General features: G+C 35.3%; 1 long non-coding RNA gene across 1 annotated transcript; it reads right to left on the reverse strand.

The window, feature by feature from the left end:
* Nucleotides 1-3,620: 3,620 nt before the first annotated feature.
* On the reverse strand, nt 3,621-4,365 carry LOC110676242. Its single transcript, XR_002500200.1, has 3 exons — nt 4,010-4,365; nt 3,889-3,943; nt 3,621-3,828 (listed from the first exon to the last, which is right to left on the reverse strand). It is a non-coding gene; the product is annotated as an uncharacterized LOC110676242 (long non-coding RNA).
* Nucleotides 4,366-15,278: the final 10,913 nt, after the last annotated feature.

The raw sequence follows: 15,278 nt of genomic DNA on the forward strand, positions 1-15,278 counted from the left end.
GACTAGTTTGATGTTTCAGAGATGCTGTATTCAGAAAGAATAAACACATCTTAATGAAAAATAAAACTACCGGCACCGTAAAATGTCAAAAAAGTGGACTTGCAATTTCATTTACTGTCGTTCTTGCTTGACCCAATCTCACCCCCATTTTTGATGTTTTAGACACCGTACCGAAAAAAATAAAATTTTTGTTGAAAAATCAAATAGATTCCGGAAAATATGTGTGAAGTGTAATGAAAAGACTTTAAACCTTCTACTAATATAACGGTAGAGGTTAAAGTACATGCGTGATGATCTTCATGGGGTCCGGTACACCTCCATAGAATCCGCCTGATATTGCCTATGGCATTGAAAGACTTGAGACATCGCGCACATTTTCGTGCTACAAATCTTTTAGCGCTTTGGACTAGTACCAAATAAATTGTAATATATCTGCTTGCCTACGCCTTCTCAAAAAAGAACAAAGCTTATTTTAATAAACTATCCATTTTATGTTATGCTTCATATTCATACAGGTGGTCAATTCACGGCGGGCATATTCACGGAAGTACTATCTACCAGCAATTGAAGGACCGGTTAAGGTATGCAAAGTTATGTTCATGGCGACCTTTGACATACGTGACCGAAAAATTCGAACTATTGCTGCGAAAAAATCCGCTGGTGGAGGAATAGCTGCTGACGACGGAAGGTTGAAAAACGAATCACGTCTGACCGTATGTGCGGAGCATATGGAATATATCAAGAAGCATATGTTATCATTCCCAGCATACACAAGTCATTATGGTCGTGCAAAATCGGACCGGCTGTACCTATCCGGTGATTTGAGCGTGGCCAAAATGCACCAATTGTATCAGGAGCAATGCAGTATGGATGGTCTCGCTCCGGTTTGCTACAATACATACCGAATTATATTCAACACGATGAACCTCTCCTTCCGTAAGCCAAAAATAGATACATGTGATATCTGTGACAGGCTGCGTATTCAGATTAAAACGGAAGTAGATGTTATTGAGAAAAGAGCTTTGGAAAACCAGCAGGAAGACCATCAACAGGCTGCTCAAAAAGTGTACGAAGAAAAGCGACGGGATATTCAACGATCAAGATCTGATTCTACTGTTCGAGTGGTTTCCTTTGATTTGCAGAAACAACTGCCCACACCATATCTAACGTGTGGAAGAACTTTTTACTCAAGGCAGCTCTATACCTTGAATCTCACAATGTATTTGAGCTGTTTGGGTGAAAACTCTGCCGCATGCTACATTTGGGATGAAACGAAAGCCCGAAGAGGGTCCCAGGAGATCGGATCCTGCATAATGAAGGATTTGTTAGGTATCCCATCAGGAATCACTGAGGTGATTTATTATAGTGATAGGTGTGGCGGGCAGAATTTGAACAAAAATATTGTATTTATGTTCAGCTACATGATTGAGTTGTTCGCGGAGCGTGGCCGGTCGCTTACAATCTTGCACAAGTTTATGAGGACCGGGCACTCACATATGGAGGTAGACACAATCCATGCTGCGATAGAGAGGACAAAAAGAAAAACTTCAATTGATATCGAAACTCCAAGAGATTGGGTGTTTTTGATTGCATCCGTTCGCAGATCAATACCTTTTAAGGTATATGAAATGACTCAAGCTGAATTTAAATCAATAAGTGATCTGTCTAAGCGCTACCGAATTCCTCAAAATAATGCAACCGGTGAACGTATCAAATTTAAAGAAATTATGGTGTTCAAGTACTCCACTGATCATCCTCGGATTGTCGAATATAAGAAAGATGTGTCAGAACATTGTTTTCAATCGATGTCGCTTGCTACGGACGATAATCTCCCCAATGCTGATCATATTGTACTTAATCCAATCGAAGATCATCCTATAATGCTTCCAGAAGCAAAACTCAAAGATTTGAAAAATTTAATGCCATACATCAAACAAAAGGAATACTATTCCGCATTTTTGAAAACTCTCCAAGAACCTAAACGAGGCAGAAGGCCAAAAAATCACATAGAAGACCATTTTGAATCCGACATTTACGATAAACCTGGAAGTGACGAAGAAGATATTGATTGAACGCATTCATGATTCGCTATGTACGTTACAGCCAAGCAGGGTTCAATAAGCTGAAATTAACTGATTGATATATTAAATAAAAATTGAATATTGCTACTACAAAATTAATTTAAAGAAATGTATTGTTAAGTTTATACATCGAAAACACGAATAAAACAATAAAACGTAATTAACCTATGTTAAATGTATTTTACTATAACAGTAAGGAAGAATTTTATTGTTTTATCTATTCATCCGTAAATATCATTGACATTTTTCACTCATAAATCCGCAAAATTTCATGTCATACAGGAATTTTTTATGATTCTTGACAACTACAGAGAGTACCAGGTTTTGTCCCAGCTGGAATATCATTCGAACTCCAGGATTAAGAAGCTAGCTGATGGAACGATTACTATGATTTTACTAAACTGTAAAACAAAAAGTAATACTTTCTTGGTAAGTATTCCTTTAATATTCATTGGGAAATGTCGCATGGATGTAAATTAAATGTCAAACGATGATAATACTCAAAAATTGATTCAGAAAAGTTTGTTATCGTTGTGGTACTGTTTGCATATTGATCATTACAGCACACATCACTCATTTATCTATTTGCAAGTATGAAATTATGGACCAAATTGTGCTAGGGCGACTGTACCAGTTATAGAGGCAATAGTAACGGTATGAGGAATAAAAAAAATGCCAGGAAATAACGAAAGCTCGATTTTCATATCTTTATACACCATTCGAAAGCTTTTTTATTCTATTTTACGTAAAAAAATATCTAAGAACGATAAAATTATTGAATTTTTCATAAAAGCATTTTCTCCAATACTGGAACATGTTCCAGTAATAGTGGTATTTACTAACTTGTGTTCCTATAATAGTGGTTTACATTGATTTCCCATTGGTTTTCTACTATTTCCTTACTTATTTCCAAGATTTTTTATACACATTCATATTATTTTAACAACTGCAAAACTGAAAGCTATAAGCTCAACCCATTTGAAAATATTGTTGTGTACCAGTAGCTGTCATGCTTGAAACCACACTACCACTATTATTGGGCAACACACTACCACTGGAGCAGCCACCCTATATGTCTATCAGTAACGGCACGAAGAACGGCCACTTTATGGCAGCTACTGGTGCACAACAATATTTTCAAATGGGTTGAGCTTATAGCTTTCAGTTTTGCAAGAATCAAGTTTTTACACTTCCACCACGTTAAATCCCGTTTTTTGATAGATTATTACCATCTTGATTTATATAGTAATCTTTTGTTTCCTTTTGTTTTCGTTTCTTTTACTTTTATTGAGAAATCTACTGTTCATTGGATTGTAGTTTTTCTATATTAGAAATACTTTATATAAAAATATTTGGCAAGCTTAAGGAGGCTATAATCCTATAATCAAGTTATAAGTGTAAAACAAATATTTTGATACATTTTTCTGTGACATCGAAACATAAATTACGAGCTCGCCTATACTCTACGGTGAACCCAGCCTGCAAAAATGACAAACGCTACGAGGATACATTGGGTGATACATGTTGCTAGAATGCCGGACAAGCTTGCAAAGATGGTTGTCGCCTCAAATCCGGCCAGTATTAGCAGCGGGAGCACAGTGAGCACGGCCAGGTGAGTGATGGTTGCCTGCGAGGTAGGAAGGAGGTGTCCACGAGCTGGAGGTGGCGTAGATTTAATAACGATGTTATGAAACTGCAATCTTGGCTGGCGACTTTGCACATTAATTTCAACGTTCGTTTGCTGTTGCTGTCAATTGGCAAGAATGTCAAGTAAAGCATTTTCACACAATATCCTCAATGCATTTACCGGTTATGCTCTCTCACTTTTTCTGAGGGCTTCCATTCGATGAAATCCGCAACATCTGTGAATATTATTTTTTAAGATGTTTTGGTTGTTAGTATGCTTAATATACCGAGTTAATACTTACAGTTTTGTGAAGGTCAAGATGCGCAGAAGTTTTTTGACACAGAACTTTGTGAAACATCCGTATTCGTGATCTTTGTCATCATTATTCCACCTGTCCTATCTGTTGTTTTATGCTTATGCTGACGTATGCATCCTGACGTAAGGAACACATCGGTTGTCAATACGTCGTAACAAACTTGACGAAAGCAACATAACTTTTGGTAACACGTCGTAACGCACCCGACGAAAATAACAAGATAGTTTTCAGAACGACTTATCAATAGGTCGCATAGTCGTTTCTAAACGGAAAAATGACTTGAAATCGTTTTTCACTCAAAAACACAATTTAAACATAAGAAAATGCATATAGAATCTGCTACAATGATAAATGTTGTTGTTTTGTATTGATCAAATGTATCCACTTAACATTTAATGGCTTAGTTGGTAAATAGGAATTAAAAATTAAACTCGAAACTTCAGCATCGATTTTCTCGTTGTGAGCATAATGTTACATTCGCCATATTGAAAAAGTGGTCTTGAAATTACTGTTTTTCTCATTCTATCTATTGTTATTACCCTCGTTTTTTTTTTAAATAATTAGAAAAATTAATAATCAATATCAAAAACACTTGTTGAAGCTGTCAAAGTTATGATACTTGCAAATACTACAAACATACTTTTTGTCAAAATATATGACAGTTGGAGCAAGTAGGCCACCCTCATTTTTAACGAGTAAATGTGTGTTTTTATTTGAGTTCAACTACATGCGCCTCTATAAGTCTGAATACATTGTACAAAATATTATTAAAACTGGTATATTTTATCCTTATTTTTATTAATTTTTGTATAACTAACGAAATATAAATGGATTCTTTAAACCCTTAAAAGCCCGAGACGGAACTTGAAATTTTAAATGACTACAATTCGGAGACCAGTAGATCAATTTACTTGGAATAAATTTTGAAGTATATGCGGTTAGTTGGTCTTACAATCCTTGGGTGAGACATCCCCCTGACCCCTGCCTCTTCTATTGGTAACGGAAAAAGTGTGAACAGGAGGGGTGCAAAATTGGTTTCAAATGGATATCTCAACATCCAAATGAGCTAGAAGGTTGGTGTCTTCGACAAAGTTATTCAGCAGATCAATGATTATCTGGCGATGAAAAATCGGACTGACAATTCATCCGCTAGATGACACTAGTGGCAAATTTTCTTCAATTGTCTGTATCTCAAGATCTTTATTTGCTAGAAGGTTGGTGTCTTCGGCAAAGCTGTTCAGCATATGAAGGGCTATCTGGCAGTGATTCGAAATTCTTGTGATACAGGCAATTGAATAAAATGCGTTACAAGCTTCATTACAAGTAAATGGTTGAAGTACAAACAGTTCAAATAGAATATAAGTAAAACTAAATTTATATTGATTTCGTGAAATCGGACCATTGTAGACGTTTCAATACAAATTGATGAGGAAACAATTGATCGCGTGCACGAGATTAAATATCTTGACGTGATAATTAGTCTTAGAGCTGATTGATATGTCTATAAATAAACTAAAACCAAATTGAGTACTAAACCATTTTTATTAAACTAGAGTTTGTATCCTTTGACAGATACGCGTATTTCGACCTCATCTGTAAGGCCGTCTTCAGTGCCGTGTACTAGACTCAACTAATACACGACACTGAAGACGTTGTTATAAGTTATTCCTTTTTGTGTGTAGTCTACAAAGGTTTGAGTTCAGCGCGCGGTACACAGATATAAACAATAATTTGGCTATAATATACTTATACTATGGTATACTTATAATTTGAATTGAATATTTAGGCTGTCAGTTGGATGATTTTATGCATCAGTAGTAAGTTTTCTGGTCGAATGTCAGTAATTTCTTGAAAATGCGAATGTTACAGATTTGAAATCAGGTCTGGGTTATCAATTCTAGCAAAGTTTTCGATTTTGTTCAACTGGTATTATTACTCGTTAAATGTATGCAAATTTGTGGTTGAGACGAGCAATGTTTTACCATTTTTATTTTCGTTGCATACAAATTGAATTCGATTATCCGGAATTTTTCACTCAATTATCCGAAGTATATATTTCTGTTTCTGTTTTTTGGTTTTTTCTGTTTTTATGCATAAATTTGAAATAATTTAGTATTGCATTATACAATAATATTGGTTTAACTGTTTTGGACTTAGGTAAGAAAAGGGGGGTTTTAAGAATGGGATGTTTGTGTATGCTGATCAAAAATTATTTTTTCTCTTCAAGACCCCTAATGATCCTAAAAATAATAACTGGCTACGCCACTGCATCATATAAAAAAAACAACGAAAAAAGATACAGTCGACTCTCCACATCCCAATATCGAAGGGACCATCGAGATAGGGAGAGATCGAGACATAGAACACAGTTTATTGAATACTAGATTGAAAACCGCTCTGTTGTCAGGAAAATAGGAAAATAATAAACAATCACACGTCATTCCGTTTTGCTACATTATTCAGATTCACGAAAATTTGGTCTAGTATCCTTAGATAATGGGCGTATCGACACATGGAGAAACAATAGGGAATGAAAATCGCATCGAGATATGGAGGTATTGTGATATGTAGAGGATAATTGTATGCAGAATGAAGGGACTGATGAAATCGAGATGTGGAGAGTCAACTGTAATATTTAACCTCTCTACCGGCAACTTTAGTTTTACCACAAGAAAAAAAAATTCAAATCGCGGTAACTTTTTTGTTTCCCGATATTTTCGCACCATTTTTTGAAAAGTTCTCAAAAAATTCTTCTAGTTCAAGAATCCGTGTCGATATTGATAATTGGTGATCTAGCTTTAAAGATATTCCATTGTTCCTTGGGGGACCGACATTCTCCAAATAAAATGTCTAAGGCGGCCATTTTGTTTTACATCAATTTACCGAAAAAAATAAAATGTGGGCTATATAATGCCAGGTAACAAGGAGCTACTCTGAAAGGATCATACAAATTGGTTCAGTATTCTTGGAGAAATCTTAAAATTACGATGTGAGGTTTTGCAGAGTTTTCAAGATCTTTATTTGGCCAGCGTGGTACCGTAATTCGGGGTGTAGTTGATCAGTGGGGAGAAGTTGATCATTCATGTACCCACATGTATAAACTGTCAATAGAGCTATGATTTGATTTCAATTAGCACAATTCCTGTGACGTCGTATTACCTGATGGCTGCTCTTGATGTTCCTAAGTTCGGTTTGACATTCAAGATAATAATACAATGGAAAAACATATTTTTTATGAAATGTTCGATGAACTGTTGAAATGTTCTTCTCCAAACAATCGACTATTGACAAGGCTATATAAAGACACCATTTAAATAAGCTATTTCTTACATTGCAGATGTGTTCTGTAAATCCAGTTTTAAATTTGCATTGTGGATAAACAATCATTTTCTGAGTAAAATTGTATTTTTTGTGCGCAAGTTGCTAATTTCAAGGAAAATTGCATACCTTTAGGCGTTTAATGTGGTGTGTTCTGAAATTTCCAACATTCAAATTCAAAATTGACCGATAAATCATTAAGTTGTAAGATTTTTGGGACTTGTTCCAGATTCAGTGACCCCAAATTTAGTGAATAGCATATTTCTTTATTTTAGGAAACTTATCGCAATAATTGATCAACTTCACCCCGGAATCAAAAACTTCACTTTTTGATTTCAAATAAATGTTTTTGTAATTAAGTCAACATTTCGTCAAAATTTCGTTTGTATAATTCGATAGATATCCAATCAGTACATGTTTTAAGAATATTTGGATAATAATACATGAATTCTACTAGGAGTCACAAAACAAAATCGCTAGAAAGTGATCAACTTCACCCCATTTTACGGTACCAGAAACAGAAATGCTCATTACTCAAAGACGGCTGCACCAAATTGCTTCATTTTTTCACAACATACTCGAATTAATGTATCATTCCGAGGAGTGGACATCCGAATACGATACAGAATCTGTAGCCTGAGAAATCATGTGGGTTATGGTAAACGCGTCGGTCCCCAAGGAATTTTGGAATATCTCCGGATCCAAATGACCAAAGATCAATTTCAACACAGATTCCAAGACTAGAAGAGTTGTTGGAGAACTTGTAAAAAAATGGTGCAAATTTATCAAGAAACTAAAAAGTTATCGCGATTCGAATATTTTTTTGACGGTAAAAAATGAAGCTATCGGTAGTTCTTTCATCGCAGATTTTAATTTTTATTTTAGTGATTCGATTATGCGAAGTATTTGAGTTAAAAAAATCGATACTCCGGATAATCGAGTCTGACCTGTACTATAGAAACTAAACACTAAAACTTCAATTTACGAAGTCTTTTTTACGCTACCTCAATTTAAGTCACTTTTTTTACGAATTAAACTCAATTTACGTCACTTTTTTACGCAGTGCGTAAATTGAGTTTTGACAATTCTGTTGGGAATTATTGACCTCTGGTTGGAGAAAACCGTTGGAAACCCATACAACATGGGGATTTTCGGAACGGGCACGATGAGGGCATGACGAAAATCGATGCCCGACGCCATTTTGGAATCCAAGATGGCGACCTCTCGTACGGAAAAATCGTTGGAAACCCATGCAATATGGGTATTTTCGAAACCGGCACGACGAAAGGATGACGAAAAGCGATGTCCGACGCCATTTTGGAATCCAAAATGGCGACCTCTGGTTTGGGAAAACCACTGGAAACCCATACAATATGGGTATTTTCGAAACGGGCACGACGAAGAGATGACGAAAATCGATGTCCGACGCCATTTTGGAATCCAAGATGGCAACCCCTGGTTTGAAAAAATCGTAGGAAACTCATGCATTATAGGTATTTTCGGAACGGCCACGACTAGGGGATGACGAAAATCAATGTCCGACGCCATTTTGGAATCCAAGATGGCGACCTCCGGTTGGAGAATATTGATGACGAAAATCGATGTCTGACGCCATTTTTAAATTCAATCCACCAAAACCTCAATTAACGAAGTCTGTTTTTACGCAAATTCAATTGACGTCACTCGTTTAACGAAGTAAATTCATGAACATCAGTACAGATCAGTATATTGATCCATTTGCTTATATTAAGAGTTTAGATTCTATGCTATAAATCATCAATGTTCAACTACTTAAGTTTGTAGATACTCAGGCCTATATATCGTGGAGTCTTTGGAAGTACAAAAACATCGACACAACTCAATACAACACTTCGTTTGCTAATATGGACAGTAAAAGGCCTTTGCAACATTGAAGAACTATCTATTGATGATTGGTTACGCTTGTATATCCTAATGCCCATATTCGATAGAGATCTTAGAGGACCAAGGACATCCGCACACATTCATATAATACACCGTTTACCCACAGGAATGGTAAGGGGAGTATTCGAAAACTATCTTCTAATCACTTATTATGGCCGTAGATCCAAAGGCTTTTATTCAATGGAGTCTTTGGAGCACCAAAAACATCCGTATAAATCAATAAAATATTCCGTTGACTTAAATGAATGGTTAAGAGACTGTGCAATATTAAAAAAAATACCTATAGACTATTGATCACGTTTGTAGATTCAAAGGCCTATATTCAATTAAGTCTTTGGAGGACCTAGGATATCGGTACGAATTATAACAATACTCATAAGAGTGGTTCAAAAAATCGTTTTTGCTCCACAGCGCTCATTCGATTCTAGATCAAATTCTGAGTGCCCTCCCAAAATTTGAGCTCATTTGGATGAAAACTGAGACTGCACAAGCCCTTAAAAGTTTATATGGGAATTACTATGGGAAAAGCAAGCAATTCATTCAATCGGTCATAGTGTTTGCCCATGTGCTCTTGGGGATTAGAACTATGTTGATACTGTGAGATACAATAATAAGCTATAACTTTGCCGAAGACCGTTTTTGAATCGGACGCCCCAGTAATTAGTTATTGATTTTGGAATGAGTTGTAAAACTTTGGCTATAATTATTGGGGTGTTCTTCAGGCACCACTGGATATATGCAGTAAAACATAGTAGCCACGATTTGTGCGTACTATCTTTCACGCCAGGTGCAGCAATGTTGCATGTTCAGAAGTTAAATGAGCACTGCTGAAGAATTTGTGACAGGATATAAATCAATAACTAATTACTGAGGCGTCCGATTGAATGAATTGCTTGCTTTTCCCATAATTCCCATATAAACTTTGAAGGGCTTGTGCAGTCTCAGTTTTCATCCAAATGAGCTCAAATTTTGGGAGGACACTAAGAATTTGATCTAGAATCGAATGAGCGGTGTGGAGCAAAAACAATTTTTTGAACCACTCTAATACTCATGTTACTGATACATATAGATAAGGGCCTGTGCCATATCAAATAAGCATCTATTGATAATTGGTTACGCTTGTAGATCCTAAGACCTATATTCGATATAGATCTTGGAGGACCTAGGACATCGGCACAAATTATAAACATACATACTTATTTTACTACTATGAGCCTGTTCCATATAAAAAAAAAACATCAAAGGATCGCTAAATATGCCAGTTCATTGCAGGTATATATTCCAGGAAGTTTTTGATGAACTAGAACACCTGTTGTACTCACTTAATTACCAAAAATTGGATCTGACAATACAAACGCTTCTTAAAAATATAACAATCTTCTAGGGTCCAGTTTTGTGAGACATTCTTCTACATAGAAATGATAAATTGATCTCCGTTAACTCATGTAAAATCATATGCCCAAACTCCAAAGGGTTCTTGAAAGACCTTAACTTGCACACATTCTAGCCTGATATAGAACCCAATGTACTAATAATATGTTAATGGAGCTAAAAGAGCATATGTATTTTTTTTCTAAACAATATAAATTAATTTCATAAAAGTAGACTTCAAACGGCAAAACCTCGTTTAAGGAACTGAGATTCCTCGTTTTACGCACTGATTCAATTTACGCACCAACTCAATTTACAAACGCCTGATCTAGTTCGTAAATTCAGTAGTGTATTTGTAAAAATAATCAGACCGTTTATTGTTTGCCACGGTGTGCCAGAAACCGTTATTAACAGAAAAAAATGTCCTAGAATTTGGCACCCACCATTCGAAAGATATATCACTCGAGCATCTTCTCCGTGAATTTTAAAATATTCTAACGAGGGAATCGAAAATTATCGTGATTTGAAAGTTTTGAGCTATTTTGCATGGGATATTCACATGCTTATAAACATTTCCTAACGGTGCATCATTATTAACTTGTAAACCAGCCGAATTATCTCTAGCTTTGCATTAAGCATTCAAAACATGTGATATCCAAGCACCTTCTCTGCAAATTTGAAATCATTTGGTTGAGAAAATCTGAAGTTACAGTGATTTGTATTTTTATGATTATTTCTATGATGTTTATATAAGAGCTGATTTATATGCCTTTGTTATGAAAGTGTACATAATTAACAAATAACAATGTCTAAAGGACTGACGCTCGGCATTCAAAAGATACAGTAGTCAATTATCTTCGCGGTTAGTTTGAGAATATTTTATAAAAAGACAACATAACTAGAGTACTTTGATGTTTAGGAGTACTTAAGATTTTTTTTTTCAATCGTCTGATTAAATAATAATTATATTTACTTTAATAATTTCGTCACAAATTAGCTTAACAGATTTGCATTCAACTTGTATCTTTCATTGAAGAAATCCAATGCTTCATTGAATCACAAGCAAATGGGTTCGTTTTTGTAAATTTTGTTTCATTTCCGCGCGTTTGGCGGGGCAGTGTTTCGTTATGGCCCAAATAAGCATATTGGTGAAACTGAATAATTTGAAAGTGGCACCTTTTTGCTCAGTCGAGTTTGGATTATCAACTGGTGAGATCGTTTTATTCTAGTGTTTTAAATAAGCTAAATATGATGGTTCACATTTTATTCATGACAGCGAAGGGGATACGTTTATATAAGTGTTTGCTCAATTAATAGTCAGTAGGAGTTTATTGTAGAAATTAACCTTGTTTCATGTTTTGCAAAATATGTAAATGCAACAAGCCAACAACAATATAAATTTTGTTTGGTTAATTGAATTAATCGGTACTGTAAGTGTCGACTTTTCCTTTTATATACTGATAGATTATTTTTTGGATTGATGCTGCATGATTTGCATCATGCAAAATCTTTGAATGGTTCGTCATCAAAGGTATCTTAATATTGATTCTTCAGTCATGTTTTGGGCATAAAAAGGGTTACTTTTTATTTTATTATATTCATTATGTTGTTGACTTCATTATGTTTTGAGGGATATATAACAGGGTATAACCAGAGAAAATGATGTGATGATCCCTAGGACTATTGTAATTAAGCGTTTTGTTTACCAAGACAACTTTAATATAACGTCTTCCAATTTTCCAAACTACATTGACTTATCGTGGAAGTGCAGAGGATTTCAACGGCTTCCTCAAAGATAGTAACACGTAAATATTTATTCCATAACCCCAATTGACCTGTATTCGGACGCAGCAGTACCGCGTCCTGCTTATTACAAGGAATGAGAACTTTATTACTTACACACTAAGAGTGGTGCGATTAATCCTAAGTAGCATCCGTTGGTTCCTTGTGCATGTATAGTTGCTCTTGTAATAACGGAGAAGCAACAGTAGGCGGTCATTCACGCTATTAAATCACATTGATCAACATATTGATAAGAATTTGTTGCAATTAGTAGTGGTTGAAACATTGAACATGGTAATTTAATAATCAAAATATACTTCCAAAACTTCAAAGTACTTTAGTTATGTTGTCTCTAGATAAAGTATTCTCGAACTAACTGCAAAGATGCTTGAATAATACATCTTTTAAATGCCGAGTAGCAGTCGTATGGACATTTTTATTTGTAAAATCTGTGCATTAATATAACAAAGCTATAAAAAAGCTCTAATTTAAACTTCATAGAAATAATGGTAAATATTCAAATCACTGTAACTTCTGATTTTCTCAGCGTAATGATTTCAAATTTACAGGGAAAATACTTCGATATCACATGTTTTGAATGCTTAATGCAAAGCTGATGGATACTTGGCTTGTTTACAAAAATAATAATGATGCACCGTTGAGGAATATTTATAAGCATGTGAATATCCCATGCAAAATAGCTCAAAACCTTCAAATCACTATAACTTTCGATTCTCTCGTTAGAATATTTTCAAATTCACGGAGAAGTTGCTTGAATACTATATCTTTCGAATAGTAGGTGCCGAATTCTTGGACATTTTTTTCTGTTAATAACGGTTTCTGACACACCGTGTTGCAAATCTGGTTAAAATTATCAGAATGAATTATCTTTAAGATATATTGCCTTGTTCAAAACCTTTGTAGGGGTATGTGGCGGGACCACTATCGTCATCATCATAATCACCCATATAATAAATAAATTATCGAAAAGATTTTTGACCTCCACAAACCATTTCTATTCCTATTGAAGGTAGTATCACATTGTATTCAATTGTCTCTATCTAAAGAATTTCGAATCACCGCAAGATAGCCCTTCATATGCCGAGCAGCCTTGCCGAAGACACCAACCTTCTTGCTGATAAGGCTCTTGAGGTAGAGAAGATTGAAGATTTATTTTTACTAGCGCCACCAAACGGATCAATTTCCAATCAGATCAGATCAGATTGCCAGATAGCCTTTGAAATGCTAAATGGCTTTGCCGAAGACACCAACTTTCTAGCTGTTAAGAATCTTCAGATACAGATGATCGAATAAAACTTGTCACTAGTGCCACCTAGTGAATTCTTAATTAGATTTTTTATCGACAGATAGCCCTGGATCTGTTGAATAGCTTTGCCGAAGACACCAACCTTCTAGCTCATTTGGATGTTGAGATATCCGTTTGAAACCAATTTTGCACCCCTCCTGTCCACGCTTTTTCCGTTACCATTAGAAGAGAGAGGGGTCAGGAGATGTCTCACTCAAGGATTGTAAGATCAACTTACCGCATATACTTCAAAATTTATTTGATGTTAATTGATCTATTGGTCTCCGAATTGAGTTTATTCATAAATTCAAGGTTCGTGTGTTGATATAAGCTGTTTTTTGAATAATAAGGTCTAAGGTTATAAATGGACTTTTTAATACACAGAAAAAAAATTTGAATATTAAACGGATTGGAATTGCGGAAATCACAGAAAATTGATTTTCACAATCTTACAAAAATCCCGAAAATTGTCTTACGTAATTAATGGATCGCCCCCAAACACAACAAGATGTAAATTTACGCGTTGATTAAAATTCACGTGTACAACAAAATCAAAGCTTGTAAATTTGATTGCGAGCGTAATTTCACGCTATGTGTGGCATTCCCTTCATGTGCATTAGAAATAGATTAAATTTACATGGATTTTTAATACTGTGTATATAATATCGTGCAACTTTTCAAATGTGATGACGCTGTGGTATCCGAACGATACAGATAGTTTTATACACAACAATCTGTTCTGTTTGATTGAAATCTATTCTTTGGGGGCAAGTGTGTCACCTGTTTGATAATAGAAATGTGTTAAAGTAAACCTTAAGGAATTGTTAATTCCGGAATAGAATGATCATTATAGTGGTTCAAAAAATCGTTTTTGCTCCGCAGTGCTCATATGATTCTAAATCAATTCTGAGTGTCCTCCAAAAATTTGAGCTCATTTGGATGAAAATTGAGACTGCACAAGCCCTACAAAGTTTGTATGGGAAATACTATGGGAAAAGCGAACAATGAATTCAATTTATCATAATGGCGTGCTCTTGAGAATTAGAACAACACTGATAGGGGGATAGTGCACATCGTACCTTCGTGCTGTGCGTACACGAATTCTCTCTGCTCTTGGAAGTTTTCTTAAAAACTACCTAAAGCAATAAATCAGTACTTTTCAGTGCTACATAAACAGTACTTTTCAGTGCTAAAATTAAAAACGGTACTTTTCAGTGCTACTAAAACAGTACTTTTCAGTACTACTTTTTCTACTATTGATCCCTTTACGATCCTTGTTTGGACCCGTGCCTTCGATTTTTCGTTGGACCCGTTGGCGAAAGCTAGCGGTGGTAATCCTTCTTGGACACCGTCTTGGGAAAAACCCTCTCGAAGGTCACGTCTTCTTTCGTTTATTAACCCTCTAATACCCAACCCCGCTTTTAGACGGGGTACACTTTGGAATTTTGTGTATTTTTTTCGTAGCTCGGAAATTAAAATGATTTTATTTTTGACTTAAACCTTGACTCATAACATGCATATAAGAAAAGTTTTTTATGATTTTTGAAACTTTTT

Source organism: Aedes aegypti, chromosome 2 (genome assembly GCF_002204515.2).
Source record: "Aedes aegypti strain LVP_AGWG chromosome 2, AaegL5.0 Primary Assembly, whole genome shotgun sequence".
Lineage (NCBI taxonomy): Eukaryota > Metazoa > Arthropoda > Insecta > Diptera > Culicidae > Aedes > Aedes aegypti.